We start from the raw sequence: 6,060 nt of genomic DNA on the forward strand, positions 1-6,060 counted from the left end.
AATGTGAATATTTATGAACCATTGGGACATATGTCCCAACAAAAGTTAGGAGTGTACACATACCGATTGAGGTGTGTCATTGGGTTATTTTTGCACATACGGTAGGGGTGAGAATGAGAGAGTTCAATTAACAACTAATATATCCTTGTAGTTTTCACAACATTCTTAGTCACTGCAGTGATCTTTCCCTTAAATGTATTATTACACTACACAATGGCTTTATATTGTACACTGGTATGTTTATAGATTATTATATACGTGACCTGTGTCTTAAATACAGGTGTGACAGGCTGCAGGTGTTAATGCAACATATGTTGAGAATTGCTGCCATACACATTGGGTGAGGAGCTAGAATGACAGGTTTATTTTCATATACATTCTCTGTCTATGCATACTTTTGACTATCAGTACATTTCTTGGATCATCACACTGATTTTTCTGGGGAATAGTGTACCAGGCTGGTGATGTGGGTCATTTATCTGGACATGCTGGACTGATTGGAACAGTACTGGGGTATGAATATGCATACAACTTGCTATCTGAACATTCTAGCAAATTCTGTACAGTTCGGTGTAATTATGCATGCAGCTTTCTATCAGAACATTGCAACAAAATCTGTACAGTTGTGGGGTATGATTATTCATACAACTTACTAACACTCCCGGGATTCAAACCCCTGCTGTGTGTGACAAGAAAATTATACTTAACATCACAGTACACTGTGCCACTTTCTACTGTTTTCTGTTTAAGTCTCCCTCACTTGTACAGTATGACTGACCTCTTGGCACTTCCAACATTGTTATATAGAAAATCATACATATTTTATCTCCATACCACAGTGTGGGTAAAACTGCTTAGTACAACAGTACTATTTATAGCATGCAACAGTTCAACAACATATGAAAGAAGAGTAAACAGAAGCACTCCAGGGGTTATACCTTTATTCACAGAATATTACACATTTATATCTACTGGTACGACACTTTCTAAGGCTTTTATATTTATTTGTTATGACAGTACATGCAGACAAATACTAACCTGCCTCGCAACGCATCCTTTGCAACCTAGCATCATGGGCTTGCTGGTTCCCAGCCCACTCATCTGCAGCTGTCAGAGAAATGCAGTGATATTTAGCCATACCTATCCATATTATACACAAGCTAGGCAATTAAATACTTAGTAGAATGAGTACTTAGTACTGGGGCATTAGGCATCTGCTGAGACTCCTGGATCCACTGTTCCAGTACATCCCCCCTCTGCTGCTTCAGGTCAGCATGGTGGTGCCTGACCTGCTCACCAGTCCGGGGGATACCTGTGGCACTGGTGAGGTCACGGGCAGGACTTTCCCAGGCCTCCGTTTTATACTGCAAGCCCTGGTACTGGCCCAGCAGTAGTCTCTGCTCATGGTGTTTTACCAGGAGCCATACCATGAATTTTGACTCCTGGATGCCCCAGCGCTGCACTCTAAATTGATTGCCTTCACCCACACCAGCCATTCTGCCTGCAGTAGGAAGCTACAACCCATTAAGAGAAGTATTCCCGCCTGTGGGGTTTAAATATGGCCAATTTCCTGCACTTTCTTGTGATTGGCCGGTTTTGAAAAGGCTAAGCTGTGGGCACACCTGCTTACATAAGGTTGACACTGCTTAAAGAGGTATACAACTAGGCAGATTGAATTGGCTCCCCTACACATTTCTTACACTTAATAAGTTGAGCTGTGCTGTGGTTAGCATTGCTTAATAGTTAATTAGCACTATAGTTGCCTTTTGGCAGTGATTTATTCTTCATTACAGGTTATATATGTGTCTGGTATCCATGATTCATGTGTGCATACAATGTATGGGGATCTGAGGACTTCTACACTTTATTACAATAACACCTCAAATGTATGCTTACTACAGTACTCCAGTTTACATATTTATGTTCTGTGGCAGGTTATACAACATCACACTGTACATAGATTCAGGTCATATGTTTGGTTTGATTTTCTTGTGTTGAGGATTAGTTTGTTTATACCTCATTCATTTGTATTGCTATGATGGCTTAGTGGTTAACTGCTGTGACTGTGGTATACAGGGTCTTGAGTTTGAGCCTTGCAGAAGCTGTTTATTTTGTTGCTGGGCAGAACACGGGCCATTGGGTACAGAGTGATTAAGGCACTTTAAAGCAGTTGTACATGGGTATGCGTGGATTTGCACGGAGCTAAGCAATGCTATCCTCAGGTTACAGTTTCTTACTCTCAGTTAGCTTCTACTTTGATTAATCTATGTAGGCAATGCTTACCCCCACAGAAACACACTTAAACACACTTACTAGTGTTTATATATGCTTACTACTGCTTATTTGTGCTTAAATCTGCTTACTAGTGCCTTATTCATTATGACACTGACACTTCACATGTGCATTTAATGCAGTACTCCAGTTCACATTTAAATGTTATTTAGTAGGTTATACAGCAAACAAATGTAAAAAATTTTCATATACAGATTTTACATGGAAAATTGTATGTGCTGGAGTGGGACTCGTACCACTATTGCTGTGCTGCTTCATTTGCATATATCTTCCTTGTTACCCTCTTCAGCCTTTTAAGCTGCTTTAAGCATAGCTAAGCGATGGGCACACCCGCGCACCTACAGTTAGCTGTACTCGGGGTTTTAAAAAAAATAAAGGGGTTTCTTCTTTTTATTTTTATGTCCTGTTGCTGTTGTACACATGGGGGACTGTTGGTGGGGATATGCAGACACCTATGAGCGGTCTCACTCATTTATTTACACTTTCTGCAGCCCTTCATTGCAGGGGCGTGTATATTGTGAGAGCTCTGCTCTCAGACACGCCCCTTCCACTCATCCACACTCCGTGTAGGATTTGGAGCTCAGGCAGCATGCCTTCATTAATATGCATGGCGCGCTGCCGTCTTTCTCCTAAACTGCCGCTTCTGTGCAGGACTAGTCTAGTCCTGCATGGAAGATTAGTAAATCTGGGGGAATGTTAATGTATTGTTTTACTTTTGTATTAGGTGTTGAAATCATATGAATTTATTTAATAAATGTGGAGTCTTTTTAATATATAGTCTGGTGAAGTCTAATTTGATAAGAAAAAAGTTCTAATTTTAGTTAGAATAATTATTATTATTATTATTATTATTATTATTATTATTATTATTATTATTATTATTATTATTATTATTATTTATTCAGTTAATGTGCTTTCTTTATTATTGATTTAGAATATTTTTGTAAACTTTTCTGGACTACTATGGGCAAATGATGAAAAAAACATTATCTTGCCATGATTTACTGTATCTCCCAAAGCTGCCTGCAGTAAAATAAGTGCTCATTCCTAATTTTATTTATTTTTTAATCTTGTCTGCCCTCATGGGGCAGATAGCATGATTCCTTTGGAAAGCTAAATCTGTCCCATAATGCAAAGATTGTGAGAATAAATAGTCCTACCATTTGTTGTCAGACTAGACTTCCATTCACTTAGAAAGGAGCACCTGAAAAAAATGCCAGGTTTGAGAGTCTGCAGCTCATGTGTGACTGGTATGCACTGATTTTTACAAATATTGTTCCTACTGATGTACTATACATTCTCTGAATGAAGCTTGCAAAAGTGTCAACAAATTACTGAGATAAAAAAAGACTTTTCACAAGGAGCAGTTTAGCAAATTTCAATTCCTGGCCAAGTTACTCCTCCCATCTCCCCTCCTTCAGTGGGCTAGAGTCTCACATTTCCAGCCTGGCTGGATTCAACTATTTAGTCAGCTTTGCATGACAATAAACACCAAACAAATCACAGCCTGGTGTGTTACTAAAGCTGCTCCCTGATATGTCTCTTCACTTCTGAATAGCATTTCCCAGGAATTATTTCTTAAGAAAAATAAAAAAAAAAATAAAAGCGCACACATCAGTCCAGAGTTGAGGCCAATCTGTCCGTTTCTTAAAATGTTCACAGTAAAATGTTCAATTTGTAATGCATTCTGGCTGCTCATGTGGTTACATTTGCAGTTTTTCTCTTGTAGCATAACCTGTACTTATGGTATTTAATGCTAAGTTTTACAACAGTTCTCAGTTTCTTAAAATGACTACTCAAGCCTCTGATGTGACCCAGAAGTTTCTGTTACTATTGCTGTATGTAGTTTGTCTTAGTTGTATACTTGCATGTCTCTCATCCTCTCAGCAACAGACTTCTGGAGAAAACTTCCAAATCAAATACTTGTATTGAAAGAGTACCAGCAGTTGTAGCAGGGATACCATACACCAAAACAATGCACTCAAACACAGTTGTGACAAACACAGGGAAATGTATATGTCCTAATCAAGCAATGCTAAACTACACTGAACACAATTGTACCCTTAATCTCTCCATGTTGTAATGCATAACATTCACACCACAGTTACAAAGGCACTCCTCCACTTCCCACAAATACAGTTACCAACACCCACACAACATACCAGTCAACTTTAAGGCTTTTCCCACCTCTCTACAAAACACTGATGTAATGGCTTTGGCAAATGGAAACGACTGATGGATGTCAGTTCAGGACTCCCATACATACCTCTTAACTGTACATATTTTTGCAGAAAGTCCAGATTTTTTGTCTCACAGTTTTTGTCTGTTTTTCATAAAATTGCAGTTTCCTGTCAAATCACTGACAAATCATTGAACAGTGAAGTTAGAAAATAATGGCAGGCATTTGATTTGCAGACTTCATATCCTTAACAAAATTCATGCTAATGCAAAACATGTTATTGACTTTCTAAGTCTGTAAGAGCAATATTTAAAAATTGTTCTTATTTTTGGGCCTTTGACCACCCCCCCTATTATTTATGGCCTTGTCCAGATTTTGTGTTCTAAGATGTTGAGACGTATGCTCCAATCCTTTCCTATTGGAGCCAGTCTACTGCATTACACAAGTGTCCCCTTCAGCAGGGCAGCAAGCAGATGTCAGTGCAGATTTGCTTTATAGTTGTTTTACACCACACATACACACACACACACACACACACACACACACACACACACACACACACACACAAAAAAAAACAATGATACATGGTTAATGTGGGCAAATTTGTTTGTTCAATGTCACCACACTTGCCTACAAACAGTTGTATGACACCTGCTACCCATCCACTTGTCAGTTTGTAGCTGCAAATCTTTCTGTCCATCCTATCTCTCCTTTTCCTTGGTTTCATTTCTCTTACTTGTAATTTTTCTTTTACTCATTTTTTCTCCTGCCTCTCATATCTACCCTGATTATTACTTCAAACCAATACCTTTTCTCACTCTTCCTTCTCTTCCTGTCAACCTCCTTATCCACCATTTGAACTTTTCCACTCTGACATTTGATTTATGAGTGAATAATGAGCTATTGCACTTATAACATGTCAGCACATTTCAATGCTATATAATATTGTATTTAGTCTAATAAGGTCTGCATATGAGTGGGATGTTGATAACAGCATCGAGGAAACATTTTTCTTCCTTCTGTGTTCTTAAGTTTTGGATTTTTCTTAGTATACTGATATGATTGACATTGTATTTATCTTGTTTTAATGATGGTATATGTGTATTATTGTACATGTCATATTTATTTATTTAACATTTGTTTACTAGGAAAGTCCGACTTGGAAAAAAGCCAATTTTCAGTGGAGGCCCAGGGAGAAACACTCCAGATGCACATGTTTGTAACGTGAAAGGAAACTAGAGTACCTAGAGGAAACCCACACGAACGCAGGCAGGACATGCAGACTCCACACAGAAGGCACCCCAGCAGAGAATCAAACCAGCGAATCTCTTGTTGTGAGGCAACAATGCAACCACTGTACCACTGCACCATATGTGCACTAATATTTGTATCAATCTTTGTATTTACAGTATATTGTAATATGATGTCAATTTTCACCTGTGTATATGTATTTTGTTTTTTTTTTTTGTTTTTTGTTTTGCTCAGGGTTGTCTCTAGCGATTTCATCATTGCTTGATTGAGACATACACTTCCATGTGTTTGTCAGTGCTATGTCTGAGTGCATTGTTTTGGTGTATGGTATTAATGCT

The sequence above is a fragment of the Protopterus annectens genome, chromosome 3.part0 (genome assembly GCF_019279795.1).
Source record: "Protopterus annectens isolate FY-2018-M chromosome 3.part0, PAN1.0, whole genome shotgun sequence".
Taxonomy (NCBI): domain Eukaryota; kingdom Metazoa; phylum Chordata; order Ceratodontiformes; family Protopteridae; genus Protopterus; species Protopterus annectens.